This window comes from Ornithodoros turicata, chromosome 5 (assembly GCF_037126465.1).
Source record: "Ornithodoros turicata isolate Travis chromosome 5, ASM3712646v1, whole genome shotgun sequence".
Classification (NCBI taxonomy): Eukaryota; Metazoa; Arthropoda; class Arachnida; order Ixodida; family Argasidae; genus Ornithodoros; species Ornithodoros turicata.
In genome coordinates this window covers 26,424,352-26,440,885 of record NC_088205.1, presented here as the reverse complement: position 1 = coordinate 26,440,885, position 16,534 = coordinate 26,424,352, and the positions used below count along the sequence as shown (strand labels likewise).

Here is a 16,534-nt window from a genome sequence, read left to right as displayed (position 1 = left end):
TGTGTTGTCTGAGGTTTTCCGTGGGTTTTCCGAAGACTTTACAGACGAATGTCGGCTCAGTTCATCTCAGTTCACCCTGAAGTCGGCCCAGGACGCACACTAACCCCCCTGTCCCCCACCCCTTCCTGCTGTCGTCTCTCCATCTGTACACGTCTGTACGCCGCTCATAGCCACAGTTGTTTCGCGACGCTAACACAAAGAGAGCTTTAGTGCATCGTACGTTATCGCCTTTGCGTACGTAAGGGATAGCGTGGTGGTTATGCGCAAGTGCGAACCTCTCTTTATGTTTTGCGCAGAACCATCAACGCTCTCTCTTACGTACGCAAAGGCGATAGCGTACGATGCACTAAAACTCACTATTGACAGAGTGTGTTATCTGGCGAGGTCTTGTTTTTAGAGTGGACAGCCGCTGTAGCTCTCCTCAATGACGGTCCTATTTACAGCCACAGTATATTCACCAGGTAAAGCCCTCTACCGGAAAAGAGGGAAACCTGCATGCGGCAGCGTGACTTTGCGGGGCTCTTTCCAGTTCAATTGAATTACTTTGATTATTATCGTAACAATTCTGTAAACACTATATACCGGTCGGAGAATGAATATATGTAACATGTTCACAGTCTACTTGCAAGCTCGCTAAAAGCGCAGATATAGTCCGACGTAACTGTGCTGCGCGCACGCGCGCTGCACAGTTGCGCTACGCCGGGGGAAATCACGCCCTATAGTCTAGTGGCTAGCGCGGCCGGCGGCGTTCAACGCGCTAGGACGTCGCCCGCGCAGAATAGAACATGTTCTATTTTTCGCCGACCGCGCTCGCGCAGTCAGATCAGCGCAGTCGCAGTCTCGCTGAGGCTCAAGTCACAGCGACTTTGCGCATGCGCAACTTTCGCAGGCCACTGCTGACGCGCGTCTGACTATAAACGCATATTTCCCGGATCACTTTGCTTGGCGTGTCTGACTTCGGCTGTCGCTGACTGCGACGCTAAAAAACATTGGACTATATCTGCGTCTTAAGAAGTAGAAAAATACGCAGCGACTTTGCTTCGTTAATTTTTTTTTTGTTTGTTCAATAGGAAAATAGTTTTCAGGCTCAAATTTGTTTGTTCGTACAAAGCGGATACACTTCGCAAAAACATATGCAGGAGGAGGTCCCCTGGTTAAGAAGCTAGTAACTTTTGCGAGAACAATCTTGTCATACCGCTACGCAACTCCAATCTTTTGATCTCCAGTGTATACCCAAGGAAAAAACACTTTGTAAAAAATTAGAAGTGGAGGACGAACATCAACGAATTAAATCCGTCGTATATCGTTTCAGCCACGGTGTAAAGCGCAGACGGAACAAGAAGGCCGGAAGACCTCCTGTACCTCTAATTGGCTTTAATTTCTTGGTGTTTCCGACGACAACACACGGAACCTTGCGAAATCTGTCTACAACACTAGAGCCGTCTCGAGTTATTTTTCTGAATCGTTTGCGTTCCGTCCTTTCAACGGCACGTTAATTGTACCGTCCCCCTGTACGAGAGGCTGAGCTATGTGGACTCCTGCCAGGGCCACGAAAGACTTCACCGCTAAGGTATTAATCACATTTTTCGCATATGGCTATGCATTATAGGATAATTCGTTGTGTCTTCACTACCATGTTCACTACCACTTCACCTTACCATGAAAAGGCGTAAATTTTGTAAAATTGACAGCTGTTTTTGAGCATTGTTATAGGCGGACATTGTCTGGACAAACACGCGAGTACCATGAAATATGACGTCACCATCGTAAATTGTGCTCTGTTGTGTGTGTGTGTAACTTCGACCTGATTTGCGTCTTAATGCTTCTGTGGGTGCTGCGTTCACTGTTATATAATTTGCTCATGCTTTAGAGGGGGAAAAAATCAATCGAGGGATGTTAACCCCTTCACCTGTGTATCGAGGTTTGGTTCAAGCACAGGGTTAATATAGCTACCGGTGCCGATGTTACGGCTTTCCTTCTGTACCTTCTACCAACGCCAATGAGCTATAGTGTAATATACGATCCTTTTTGAGATGTCTGCGTAAGGGGAGGGATTGGAGCCAGCCCCTTCATAAAGTTTAGCCGGGTCAGTGAAGCGGGTGAATTCTTCAGACGGCAAGTAGACACTTCCCTCGCGTTATTGATTACAACCGGTCAGACGAACGAGTGTCTGGCTGCAGAGTTGTGGAAAGTCGATTCAACAAGACATAGGCTATAGTGAGAAGTCTGAACAGAGTTGTGTCAGGAGAAGCAGCAATGTCCAAATATTTCTGATATATAATGTCTGGAGACAGAAGATAATGTCTAAAGACTTCGAGACATCTGTCATGTCGCCGCAGGCTTTGGATGACTCACATTTTTGAAGCAATGTTGCCATTGCCTGACTGGTGCCATTGAGGGAATGGGTTTGACGTCAGCTTGGGGGATGTTAGTTGAGAAAGGGTGACAGCGAGAAAGGGATAGGAAAAAGCGGCCGCAGAACTCGCGCAACGCTAGAAAATAGTGCATTTTCGTATATTTTTTACTATAGGACACAGAAAAGCGCTGCGGTTACTATTCTAGCGGACTAGACTCCTCAGGGTCCTGCTCTACAACTTTGCAAATGCGCGGTCAGCTTATTTTCACTAATTATGAAGATTCATTACGAAAGTTGATTAATGGCTGCACTAATAACTGATACACCACCACCGTTGAGTAGGCCCCATCGGGAATAGATATATTCAACGACTTTTCCGAAAGCAAACCGCGAATTTAATAAAATTCTGGTGAGATTTACGTGACGCACCCTGTATATATAGTACCGCGGTCCAATAAGGAAACAACTGTGAACGAACAAACAGTGAGAGGGGGGAGCAATGAATGCTGGAGAATTTTTTCGCAGAATCAAGGTTAATAAATGCTATTTCGTTTCAAGAAGTGACATTGAAACATTTGAGAGAAATAGAAGGCTCATACAGGCAGGGGGGGTTATGTTATATTAAAAAAATGAGGTAAATGCGGCTTTCTATTCTTGCTTTGCTAGAAACTAGTAAGCCACTATTAGAAGTAGCTTGCTTTTCCGAAACACTGCCGGATAGGAACGACTCGAATTAGTCTATGCTAATAAAGCACTACTGAAGTACTATACATTAGTGGCTCCCTCCCTTTTCCCTCCCCTCCCCCCGAGCAACATGCCGCCAGCTCGGCAGGCAGACCACGCGTCTACCCAACGTTACCCCCCCCCCACACACACACTTGAAGCACTATACCTTGTCTGAAAATGTCCAACCACGGCCACCAACTGTATATGTGTGATGTGCTTCATGTGATGTGCTGATCTGCAGGTATACCCACGAGAGTGCAGCGGCTGTGCCATCTAGACAAAACCTGGCCGCTAGTCGACGCTACATAGCCATCAGGGATCTAACCAATGACTCAATGACCATAGCTAGAGACCCGAGCTGCAAGCAGTCCCATCCTTGCAGCCACGCACAGATAGTGTGTACTTGAACTTCCCCACTTCATCGTCAAAATATAATTGTTGTTGTTGTGTACTTGAATCGTCTGCTGCCATCGGCTGAAGCAGACGACAGGCATCGAGCAGACCTTCTTTAGTGTAGATGGCGTTGCTCGCACTCGCCAAGCAGGGTGTCACGTGAGTGTCACGCGACCACCAAAGCGGAGCGAAAAAATGATTTAGGCGAAGTTTATTCGCAACCTGCCGTCAATGCCCGAAGGATCTTTACGAGCGTTCCGACCAAACGCGTTCGTCGCACGAGATCGGAGAACGTAAATCTCTCGTACGGTCCTCTTCTTGTTCGCACGTTGCTTTATGCTGAAGCAGAAAACTCCACGTGGCAATTTCCTCGACGGGTTCCGCTTTCAATTTACAGATGACATCAGTGGCCACAAAAGTGACGAGTGTGATGTGACGACAGCATCAGTTTGTTATGCTATTCCCGATGTTGAAGATTGCAGTTTAAAAATCGCGCCACTCGACCATGTGACTTTTGTCCACGTTGTATCAGACTGCAGAAGCACTCCTGAACCAGAGTACAGACCTGGAATTCTCCGGTCGTTCTCTTCCTCTGTCTGGGAACAAAGCTGAAGTTAACCGGGGACCTTAACGGTACCAGCTACATTATTTGTTGATGCGAATAAAGAGATAGTGTGCATGTATTTCTGTATAATTTCTTCATGAGTGCTTGTGTCGGCGTAATTTATTGGTTGAACCGAGGACTGCAATTACTCCCGTAACTGCCAAATGTGTGGGTCTGTTGAAATAGCACAGGAGTTTTGCCGCCTTCCCAATGTATCATCAACATCGACAACATCTCCGGGCACCTTTGGCCCAATTGGACAGCAGACATTTTGACGTGCGAGGGTCATGGCGGGCCCTTGGCATGCGATCAAACATATTCAAGTCCTGCAGATTTTCGTGCAATTTCTCAAAGACACCAAGTTGATGGATTCACTGCGAACATGAATGTGATCTCTGGGGACTCAGTGTCCACATTTTAGTTCCTTTCCTCTTTCAATTAGTAGAACTGGAGTGGCCGGCCCCTTTATAGGTGTCACACTTTCCATTCTACTTTTGCTTCCTCCCAACCAAAGGAACCAACAAATTACAGTATCGATACACTTTGATGTCAGCCTAAGCTTGTTTAGAACACATGCATCGTCATCCATGGGTCACTTTCATACGGGGTGCGGCGTGTTGAAGTTTGAGCGGAAGTTGAATGGGCACTTATGTGGGCAAAAAATAATCCAGCAGTGGGGTAGAGCATCGCCCCTGGCGATGAAACTCCCTAGTCACCATCATTAAAATGAAGTTCATAAATAACCCACGGTGCAACAACTGTGGGTCGCTCACTATCCTATTGTCTCGCTGTATGATATTATTATACATCGATACCGCTCCTATACAACAACAACATATCCTTGACCGTCGTACCTGAGAACACAGTGCTCGCGTACAGCCTGCGTCAGTCTTAAACGTAACGCGCGAGTGAGTGGCCTGCGCAGACGCCTGTGTTGCGCAGAGTAGCCAGCTCAGTTTGAGGCTTGGTCGTGCTATGCGAGGCAGCGTGCATGCTTTACAGCCTGCGGTAAGCGTGCGTGCTCATTGTACACTCTAAAAACAGAACTTCACCGCATAGCACGTAGTGCGCCAGTCATTGCCGGGAACGATACGGTTATCTGTTTTGATTCGAGGAGAGAGGGAGGCGTACGCCTTTTTGTGGCAATTACCATATATCCAAATTGCCACAAAATGGCGCACGGCCACCCTCTCTCCTCGAATCAGAAGCCATAACCCTATCATTCGTGGCAATGGTTGGCGCACAGCGTGCTATGCGGTGAAGCTCTGTTTTTAGAGTGTAGGTGCTATAACTGCCCAGCCGAGCTTGCCATCAGCAGTCGTGAGGGGGTGTACGCCTCAACCCTGTTTCGGACCTATGTCTCGGACACAGTCTCAAACCCAGAAGGCAACGCTCCGCGACGCTGGCGTCTGCGCTAGACTGCAAACCTCACGCTCACGCGTTACGATTACGTCTGACGGCGGATGCACGGTGCCTAAAAAATCCGTATGTACTGATACTACGTACCGCACGAGTAGGGGAATAGAGAACGAATAGATGAAGCATCTGTTGCATAATAAACAAATGTCCGTATAGCTATAGGACTTTCCACCGGACCCTTATACGCTTCATCATTATAAGTTGAAGCTCAAGTGCTTTTATCAAGGTAAAGTTTCTGTTCCAAGTCTTCTAGTAATGTGGAACGCTGACGCTGGTTCCTTCGTATCCTGAATTTAGCCTTCCCCTCCCCCCTTCTTCTCCGGACCGCATGTCGTTATTCTCCGGCCAACAACGCACCGAGAACGAATGTTCTTAAGTACCGGTACAGTGACGTTGTACCATCCTGAGCCAGTGACGCCGTTATTAGCTGCCATAGGCATAGTCATAAGTCACCGAGCACGGGTGTACATGTAATTCCCTCTGAAGGCCCTCTTGGTTTTTAGGCTCCACCCATTCAGTCGCGTGTCATCGTGATTAAAATGTCATTTGGTTTTTTTGTCGCGAGTTATTTGAATTGGTGCCGCGGCCAAGGCTGAGCTTTTGCAACATCCATTTGTTGCGAGGAATATCATGTATCAAACGATATGAGAGTGGCGTCTCTTCATCAATCCTAACGACGTGGAACGCTGTTTCCTCATAACTGTTTTATATATATATATATTTCGCCTACTATAGCTTGATAAGGAAAGGAAATGATCAAGGTAAGCTAAAAACCTTTAAAAAAATGCGGGCGGGTAGTGTTTCCACTTTGTCGTGGAGTGTCCGTCTTGATCCCTCCTTCTGCAGCGGATGGCCTTGGCAAAGGCAAAATGTCAAATGCCATTACCTGTGCTGTGTGTGGTATGGGTGATGTCTCTTTGATGCCCAGAATGCACATCTCGTGACGTTGATGCGATGTCCCATTGACAAACAAGAGCCCTTTTACGGGCAATGGTTACGAAATAACTCGAGGATGGGGCAGCGTGCGGCAAAGAAAAGCGATGGGCGAACATCCAAGTCGAGTCGTCCAGACGGAGTGGGTCTTCAGTATTTTCATATAGACTAATGCACTTTGCAGATCTCAGTCAGCGATGAAAGTCGCCGTCAAAATTACGCTTATACTTGATGTAACAGAGTTTGAGGCGCTACATGCTCTTCATACAGTGTTTCTCGGAAGGTAGCTTTGCCTCGATACAGGATGCCTCGTCCCGTTGGCAGCATGGGCAGTGATGAGACACTATGTATGGCAGTACCGCACTGATGTCCGAATAACCCCACATCTTTTTTTCAACCTGATTCGAAACGTACTATCTCGTCCGTTGTATTACAAGTGGCGCGGTGCTTAATGATGACAAAATTTTGTTGTTAGCCCGCCATTTATGGACCTACAAGCCACAACTACGCGTTCCATTTGTCTTGAAGTCATACGTCTCGGGCGGCAAAGGTGCACGCTGTCTGTGAGTTAATAATCTGGAACGAACATGGAGTACAACATCACATCTCTACATATTGGCGAGTGAGTGTGGGCCTCAGCCCGACTTGCCCCACGACAGCCCTCCAGATGCACGTAATGGACGGCTCCTCGGGATCATTCATACTAATAGCACGACCTCCTATAGTGTGTATACGAACCAGTGTTGCCATTTTAGCGATTGTCTCGCTAAGTTTAGCGACCTTTATCGTATACTGGGTTTAGCGACTTTTTTAGCGACTTCCTCCAGCAGAGCATGCGATTTTTAGCGACAGTAAAATGTGAAAACATCGGTAAAAAAATCGGTTAGCGCAGTATTGAAGACTCCGTGGCGTCTGTCCGAGAGAACGTGGCAGCAAGAAACGACTGAAATTGAATGTTTCTGGTTGGTATGTCACTTCAAACCGCTAAAGCTAGCAATATTGCCGTGCGCTCCTCCAGGAAGCAAGGTATCAACGAGTTCTCCCAGTAGGTAAACGACGCGTCGGCGTGGTCCACTGAGGGTACACAGTGCACTGAGAGAGAGGACAGCGCCACCAGCGCACTCTGGGCCTGCTCGTGCACGTGCGGTGGCGACTGAATAGGAAAAGAGGCATGGAAAGCGACCCACATTGCAACGCCCAGTGAGCGTGGTGCGTACTGCGGTTGTAACCATTGCGTGCGTCAAAGTGCATATCGAACATGAGTTACATTCATCTTAACAAGCGAATGAATGTGAGTGGGAGGCCTAGTCAAAGGAGGTTAAGAGACTGTGTGCATCCCTGCTCGCTTGTAGCCATTAGTTCTGCACAAAATTTCACGTGCTACAAGATAGCAGTATTTTTCTTCAAATTGTAAATTTATTTGGGTTAGATATCCGTACATACACAGGTACAAAGTGATGAAGGAGCATATGGGAATGAGTTCGCAGTCCTTGTTGTCATGTGAGTCTTCCATAGGTGTTTACAATCCCGTATGTGACACCTGTTGAATTCTCCCTTTCTTTTACTCTAATCTAATATAATCTACAACGTAGATTAGATCCCCCTTATCCCGTATACCTTTTTTCTTGCCTTTTGCTGCCGTCAGTGCCGGTTCTGCATTCAGCCCTCAATGCACGAGTAATAGAGATTTTTTCCCCTATATCATGGTCGTGAACAAAGGCTTCATGTTGCTCGTCTTACTATGAGGTTCAAAAGTGAAAATTAGAGCAGGATACTTCGTATTTTGTGGTGCACACCAATAACCGTAAATTAAGGCCAAACTGTTTAACTCGTGGTACCATTCTGTAGAACATTGTATGCAGTCAGAAAGGCTCCCCTTGCCCCAAAGATGTTAATCAGACTGTTGGGAAGGTGGATAACCCGTTGATATATATTCAAACACGTCTAGTGTCATTTACTTGTTTCTTTAGTGGCTTTTTTTCCTTAATATATATATATATATATATATATATATATATATATATGTAGCATAGCCATCCCCAAAACCTCATCATCTCCACCCCACAGCTGTGTCACACGAAGGGCGACCCCTCAGCAGACTTGTACGTATCTTGAATACGTACTCAAAATACAGTATTTTAAATACTTTTTCCGGTATCTTGGTACTCTACTCAATACTTTTTTGCGACAAGTATTTTTAATGTATTTAAAATACTTTTTTCGGTATTTGCTACTTAGTACTTAAAATACTTTCCTTCCTCGTCAAGCCATATCCAGCACGCTTTCCGCCGTGCAGAGATTTTCAGCTCACTGGTTTCTTCTTTTTCTTTTTTTCGGGAATGCGCGAATCTGTCATTTAGCCTCTTGTACAATAGGCTGGTCCCAAGCCTGGCCTTGCTTGTGAATAGCAAACTTCGTCAGAAAACCGTTCCTATTCATATTGCCAGGTGAATCACCAGGGGATTAGGTACAAGATAATCCCGGCATTTATTTCCCTGGTCATCAAAGCAATAAACATGTGTCAGAGGTTGAAAGACCCGAACCGACATACAGGAGGGATTACGAAGTTTTGGGTCAGAACATATCAACAAAGTTTACTTGGGTTCACCAAAGTTCACCAAACATTACTTGACACCAAGACGTTGCAAATGAAAGATATGCATGGCTGATGAAGTTTATTCCCCTCACTTGTAAGGCCACGTTCAGAATACGCGTTTCACTTACTGCTAATACTAAAGTACTTTAAAGACTATCTTAAATACTTCTTAGAGTATTTAGTACTCTACTCAAATTACTTTCAGTTTTGAGTATTTTATACTCTATTTTAAATACTTTTCCCGTAGAGTATTTAGTATCTTATTTTAAATACTTTTGCGCAGTATTTTGTACAAGTCCGCCCCTCAGTTCCCAGAAATGGGGGAGAGGACTCCTTCCAAGAAAATTTTGGAGCAACGCTTCGACTGTCCCAGCCCGGACTCAGCCATCGTCCCAGCCAGTTCATTTCCGTTATAGCTTGTATCCATTGTAAATATTAATGTAAATAAACCTGCAGTGCCCTCATCATCCAATCACTCATCATCTCACCCCTTCCACACCAAGCCACCGCCACGCGAGAGTTATATATATATAACTGAAGAAAATTAGCAGAGGCTCTTTGGCTGCACGTTGAACATATGTTTATAAGTCCCAAACGTCACCACACCAGCATTGGACAGCTGTTTCGGCCTTATTGGGCCTTCATCAGCAATGCGTAGGGGGGCGACGTTTGAGCGAGTGGCGTCGGAAGGTCACGTGGCACGTGATGTCCTCCCCTGACGTCCTCCCTGACGGGAGGACATCACGTGCCACCAGTAAGCGTTGTGGCTGCCCTTTTGTGTTACTTTTGCCTCTGCTATCCATATTTGTCTGTGGCCTTCGCTATGCCGATACCCATACGACCAGAAATAATATCTGGAATCTGGGATGGTATACAAGGACTAGGACTTGTATACCACTTGTATATATACTTGTTGCATATATACTTGTATACTTGTTGTTCTCCAAGATGGATGTCGTCTGCATGCTATGTGCACAGTACATCATTCCCGATATTCTGGTGCCGTGCAAATGGTCCACATAAGACGCGCCGGAAGTTCCGGCCCGTGAGCAGTTTTTTGCTCTTCTTCCACTAGAATGTAACGTTGGGATGTCGTCTGTGTGAATAAACAGTGTCTCTCGCAGTCGACTTCAGTCCTCGCTCGCAGAACTGAATGTGACAATTTTTGGCGCTTGACCCTCACCCCATAGGCGGCGTGCTCTATGGATGCATGGTATCCTCTCTTTCAAATATTCAAATTCAAAAATATTGGGACAGACAACGCATTTCAGTTACTCTTTAGGTTCTTGGGTTCTCCCTTCCTTGAGTGACTTTTTGTCAGTCTTTTTGCAGTCAGTTTTCCTCCGCAGTCACATAGGTCCTTCTACACTTATTTGTTATTCTTTTTCCTTCATCACTTTTCACTATGCACGCGTCCACGTAGCGTTAAGTGCTACCCGGTGTACCCTGCACCCATGTTGATGGAACCTACATCAACATGTTTTTTTTTTTTTTTCAATATGTGAATAATAAATTCAAATATGTTCAGCACTCTAAAAACAGAAGTGGTTGTGGGGAGACCGGCTCTCCGTTGTTGGCCTCGCTCGTGTGGGCAGCCTTATGACTATAGCTAGGATATAATATGAGAACAGAATTGCATCACCCGCTGCCAACAACTGTGCCGAATGATACAGTTGTCACTTCTGATTTCAGGAGTGGTCGAGGAGTACGCCTTTTTGTAGAAATTAATACATATATTCAAAATCCCACAAAAAGTCGTACGGCTCCCATATTCAACAAAGCAATGAAAGACGACGATACGATTCTGGATAACGATTGATTCTGATTCAGTTATGCGGGTGAAGTTCCGTCTTTAGAGCGTGATCAGATACGGCCACGGCATTGCTGCAGATAAGGGCATAGCCGTGTGTCTTAAAATCCTCACTGATTTACCGAACAAAGAAGATCCGCCCAACCACGAACGAGGCTCCACGTGCAGAGGACCACGGCTGACACGGGAACCCCTGAGTCCAGGACAGCACACGCGGCGGACGGCCACGAACGAGCACTTTCCGTGATGCGGAAACGTATGCATATGCCGTGTTGTTCCTCAACTTTCCGGCTCTCAGGGAGCTCTTCAAGAGCGATGCTTTTCCTCCGTGGATTACGGTGATGAACGCGTCTAGGAAACGGTACCGTACCTTCTGTCGTCAAAACACTATCGGCTTTCACGGGCACTAGTTTGGCTCTCTGGACATGGAGGCGTTATGAAAGTGTTTGTGGTATAGGCACGAAAGAATACAGACAGAAATATCAACCCTCGACTGGAAATGAGCATAACGCGAGCCTATAGCCAACCATCGACCCGAATGACACTGTTCTCCTGATCTGTAGGTGGCGCACGCCTTTTTGTGACAGTTATGAGGATATGGTAATTGTCACAAAAAGGCGTACGCCCCGCGCTTTCCACATATCTCCGGTCATGACGTTATATGGTGAAGTTTGTAGGAGGCGTATCTTACAATAGGTCTCAGTAATGCGATGCATTGGTATACATATTGCAAAATAATTTCGGCCTCCACGGCAATCTCATTCGCCCATTTGTATAGCGCAGTCTATAATCGTATAATTGAAGTATAGCGCCATCCACATGCACATACAGTTTGCTACTCACTTCAGCTTAGGTGTCGTACTGATATCGCCAGCTTTGAAACAGCGTCTCCCTTTTTACTGATCCGAATGCAGAAAGAACTGTAAGAGGTTTTCTGTCTTTTTTTTATCCCGCTGGGTCTGGAAACTACGTTTCTCTAATATTTTATCTACTTCACTTTACCCTGTGGTCAACCGTTCAATCACTTCACATTTTGTGTCTGGAAACAAATCGGTCATTAATTGCATGTAGTTACGAAAGCAACCGGAAGTGCACGAAGTCCTGGAAAACACAGCCCCCCCCCCCCCCCCCCCCCGCTTCCCGCTCCGCGGCTCTGAGACCGATATTTACACCGTATTATGTTAAACTTTTTCTTTCCGAAATATGAAAAATAAAGCCCGAAAACGACGATCCCTATAAAAATGAAGCGGTCCAACTCCTTTGTGCGCTGTCCACATAGGACCGCGAATGCCTAATGATGGTTTCTCCTGAATCCAACCAGTGTCACGTGAGGGCCTGCATAAAACTGAGGGTGGCCTTTGGAGGCTGCCCTCTCTGGAGTGGCCAGTATAGCGGATGGTGCCCATGGGGGCCCCTATATTTAACCCTAATCAAGTCACTGGAATTGGGTTAACTGGGCGAGAGGATTGCTGACCTCCTGGCGCAGCTGCGCGGAGGCGATAAAGAAGAAAACCCTGTTTGCTTGGTCCTGCTCGCTTAACCTACGTCTGCTTATAAATGTATATATATAGTCTGCATTTATCATCGGGAAATTAAAAGACCACCGTAATTGCTATTGTTGCGCGGCGGCTCTTTCAATCAAGTTAATAGACGTTTCTAGTGCGCAATAAAAAGTACGGTTTATCATAGCACGCTATTCGATGTTGTGATTACAGAGTTTGATTGCAGACCGCTTGTCTACCCAATGTTACCTCCTCATCCCCCCTTGATTGCTTACTTAGCAAGCACACAGACAACCTAAAGTTACTCGCACAGTACCATCATTCCCTCAGCATCTCAGGTAGTCAATACTGAGCGTAACATTTTCTTTTCACCTATCTTACCGAGGGACGTTGCAAAATATATATTTTTAAATATTCCACCAATGTTATGGCACAAAATATCACAATAATCAATTTTCTATATTTTATTCAGTTTGTAACAATTGAAACAGCTGATGCGGGGCCTGTCATTCGAGGGCGAACGCAAATCCACCAGCACTCATTTGCTATCGGGACTTCGACGTAGTAACATGCTAGACTTTTCGGAAAGAGTCATACAATGGTCTGTGCGAACTGTAAAAGTCATTTTGTCATTGCAGCACGCATGTATTTCCTACTTACACTCTTAAAATGAACTAACTTCACCGCATAGCACACTCCTAGCCAACCATCATCTCGAATGATATCGCTATCTGCCCTGATTTGTTGAAAACGGGAGGCGTACGCCTTTTTTGTGACAACTGTGAACAGCATAAATGACACAAAAAAGGCGTACGCCTCCCGTTTTCAACAAATCAGGGCAGATAACGATATCATTCGAGATGACGGCTGACTAGGAGAGTGCTATGCGGTGAAGTTCATTTTTAAGAGTGCATGTCAACGTTTTATGGCAGCCACTGTCTAAAAACAGAACTTCACCGCATAGCACACTGTGCGCCAACCACTGCCACGAATGATAGCGTTATCGCTTCTGATTCGAAGAAAGAGGGGGTGTACGCCCTTTTGTGGCAGTTTTCATATATCCAAATTGACACAAAAAGGCGTACGCCCCCCCCCCCCTCTCTTCGAATCACGCTATCATTCGTGGCAATGGTTGTCGCGCACAGCGTGCTATGCGGCGAATGAAGTGCATCAGCGCTCTTCATAGTGTTACTATACCGGTGTTTCAGTCAAATCCCCGGGCTAAATAATTCGCGAACAGGTGCACCAATCGACGAACTTTCTTTGTTTACAAGTATCTGTCCGATACCACCTAGAAGCTGCGCACGTGTGAATGAGTGGGAGGCGCTCATTATTTAAATAAAAATTCAAATGAGTTTCGTAAAAAAAAACATAACTTCTAAAGCAGGGCGCTATCGGCATTAAAATGGGTACTACCCCTTTTGAGACCTTCAGTGGACACCTTTTAGAGAAAAATCTGCCACCGAAGCCGGTCATTTGTTGCAGTAATTAATTGGTTTCGGTTTACATATTTTTGGTCGCAGTGAAGTCCCGACAAAATATGTAAACCGAAACCAATTAATTACAGCAACAAACGACCCGCTTCGGTGGCAGATTTTTCTCTAAAAGGTGTCCACTGAAGGTCCCAAAAGGGGTAGTACCAATTTTAATGTCGACAGCGCCCTGCTTCAGAAGTTATGTTTTTTACGAAACTCATTTGAATTTTTATTTAAATAATGAGCGCCTGCCACTCATTCACACGGTGCGCAGCTTGTAGGTGGTATCGCACAGATACTTGTAAAAAAGAAAGTTCGTCGATTGGTGCACCCGTTCGCGAATTATTTAGCCCGGGGATTTAACTGCCCCGTATACACTCTAAAAACAGAACTTCATCGCATAGCACGCTGTGCGCCAACCATTGCGGAGAATGATAGGGTTATCGTTTCTGATTCGAAGAGAGGGGGGCGTACGCCTTTTTGTGGCATTTTCATATCTCCAAATTGCCACAAAAAGGCGTACGCCCACTCCTCTCTTCGAATCAGAAACGGTAACCATATCATTCGTGGCAATAGTTGCCGCACAGCGTGCTATGCGGTAAAGTTCTGTTTTTAGAGTGTATATGGAGCGGTATACCTGACTATATGCCACGGACGTAGCAGAATCGAAAATTAAGCCAAAAAATTATATAATATAAAGTTACGTTGAACGTGTCCTTCTTGTCCATACACGGCCTCCCTGAAGTACAACAATTCAAACGAGTCTCCCGACGCAGCCATAACGTCTGTCGCTGTTGCGTTTTCTGGGCAGAGCAACAAAGGCGTCATTCGACCTCAACCGGCGAACGTAGCGCGAAAAAAAGACCCAATCAGAAATCGGTCCTTTCTTTCTGCCTACGAATGTGATTGGTTGTTGTCAATGTACGTTCTTGTGTTTGCCGAGCTGTCAAACGGAGAATTTTAACTCGCGCGACCTATTTGTCGAAGGCGCGATTGGACGCGGAACCGTATGCACACAACGAGAAAAGTCAACATGGTTCGAACCACTCCGTAGCGAGATTGGCGTTTGCCGAACTGTCACGTCTTGCTCGCCCCGATGTTGTGTGAAACCGGTCTGTTGGTTTCTCACTGTGGGAGACTTCTAAAGTAGGACGCGACAGAGCAGGTTGGTTCGCGTTGCTCTAATGCGACATCGTGTACCAATATAGAATGCGTGCGTTGGACTGCCACAGATTAAAGAAACGATTATGGTACTCGGCGAATAAGAGAAGACGTTGATAGGACGGCTCAAATGAATTAAACCATGCCGATGAACATGTGGAAAACGTGTAATGTCTTTTTTTTTTTTCAGCTATCCCCAGGAAGTCGTATAGGACTGCACATCCATGCTATCACAAATTGCGGTACAGTGCCTGTTATCCCCAGAGAACATTCTAGAAGAAGAAACCGTAAAAAAATTAAATAAATAAATAAATGTGGGAATGGTGGAAAAATACAAGGAATGGTGCGTTTTGCTCCTCTCCCCTTTTAGTCACCCCCTTTGTGACTCACCTCACCATTTTTTTTTCTATCTATCCCCGTCACCATCACCCTTTTAGTCATCCATAGTAACTGTCGTTTGTTGTTGGTTTGTTTGCAAGGGGGAAAAAAAGAGGAGAAATTGAACTAGTCTCCCGACTTGTTCTGCTACTCCTAAGATAAATTCTCACCCACCTACCCCCACCCCACCCCCCAAAAATACTTCTCACGTGCTCTACTCGCAAGTTCGCTATTCACTTTTCACATGTTCGCTATTCAGAAGTCCACTATTCATATGTTCCCTAGAAGTCCACTATTCATATGTTCCCTAGAAGTCCACTATTCACAATTATCCACTATTCACAATTACCCCAACATCATGCACAGAGAATCCTAAAAGGTTGTGTCCATCCCACAGCTCTGAAAAAAATTCACAAGTGCCGCCAAGGCAGCATCCCTCGTGTTCGGTGCCAAAAGTCCCAACATCTTCACTGTAACTGTCGTGTTTTAGCCTGGTATATAATGTCGCATGGTGTTGTATGCGCGGCATTCTGTCAGGATGTGTTCGATGGTTTCAAGTCGCCCACAGTGACCGCAGCTGCGGCATCATACATATAGCCGATCTCGCGTAGTTGCGGGTCGGTGAACGCAGACTCTGTGTGCAACCTCTATGAAGCATGGTTTATAATGACTCGCGACAGGACTTTCATGGGCAGAAAGGGTCGGTGATTTTGCATGATGTCCCGTATCCATGGTGACGGACAACGGTTTGACGGCCATTTGTCTGTCGGCGTCGTAGGGAACTGATAAGGAAGGCCCGCAGCTGTGATGTGCTGAGGGGGCTAGCTGGTCCGCTCTTTCACCACAGGGGGGCTGGGGGGGGGGGTTCATGGCAGAATCGACTCGTCGTTGTTGGCCACACAGAAGTGGGCATCGTCACTACTATAACAACAAAAAAAGAAAAGAAAAACAGAGACGGGTGAAGGATGGAGGATGAGACACAGATGACACAGAAGAGACCACGTGCGTCTAACCTTGGGATGCCACGCCTTTATTTGGGAGAGGGACCAGTGAGGTCGCTCAACGGACAATAGGGGAGAGAGAGAAACTGGGGGGCTGCGCTGACAGCTGACCTATACATCCATAGCGTATTGCGGGTAGTGTCACGATTGTTGCTGGAAGATGAGATGAGATGATGAGAG

The 16,534-nt window shown here is 46.0% G+C and overlaps 1 protein-coding gene and 1 long non-coding RNA gene across 6 annotated transcripts in view; one reads left to right on the top strand and one right to left on the bottom strand.

Annotated features, from left to right (window-relative positions):
• Nucleotides 1-15,306, top strand: part of LOC135394252 (uncharacterized) — a 42,619-nt gene extending 27,313 nt beyond the window's left edge. The window contains exon 3 of one of the 2 annotated variants that reach the window (XR_010422805.1): nucleotides 15,166-15,306. This is a non-coding gene — a long non-coding RNA (uncharacterized LOC135394252). Of the gene's footprint in view, nucleotides 1-1,312; nucleotides 1,460-15,165 lie in introns of those variants that run through there. The other variant, XR_010422804.1, reaches the window with a different exon arrangement.
• Nucleotides 1-16,534, bottom strand: part of LOC135394250 (ETS homologous factor-like) — a 134,356-nt gene that overhangs the window by 76,458 nt on the left and 41,364 nt on the right. The gene's annotated exons all lie outside the window — the stretch shown is intronic.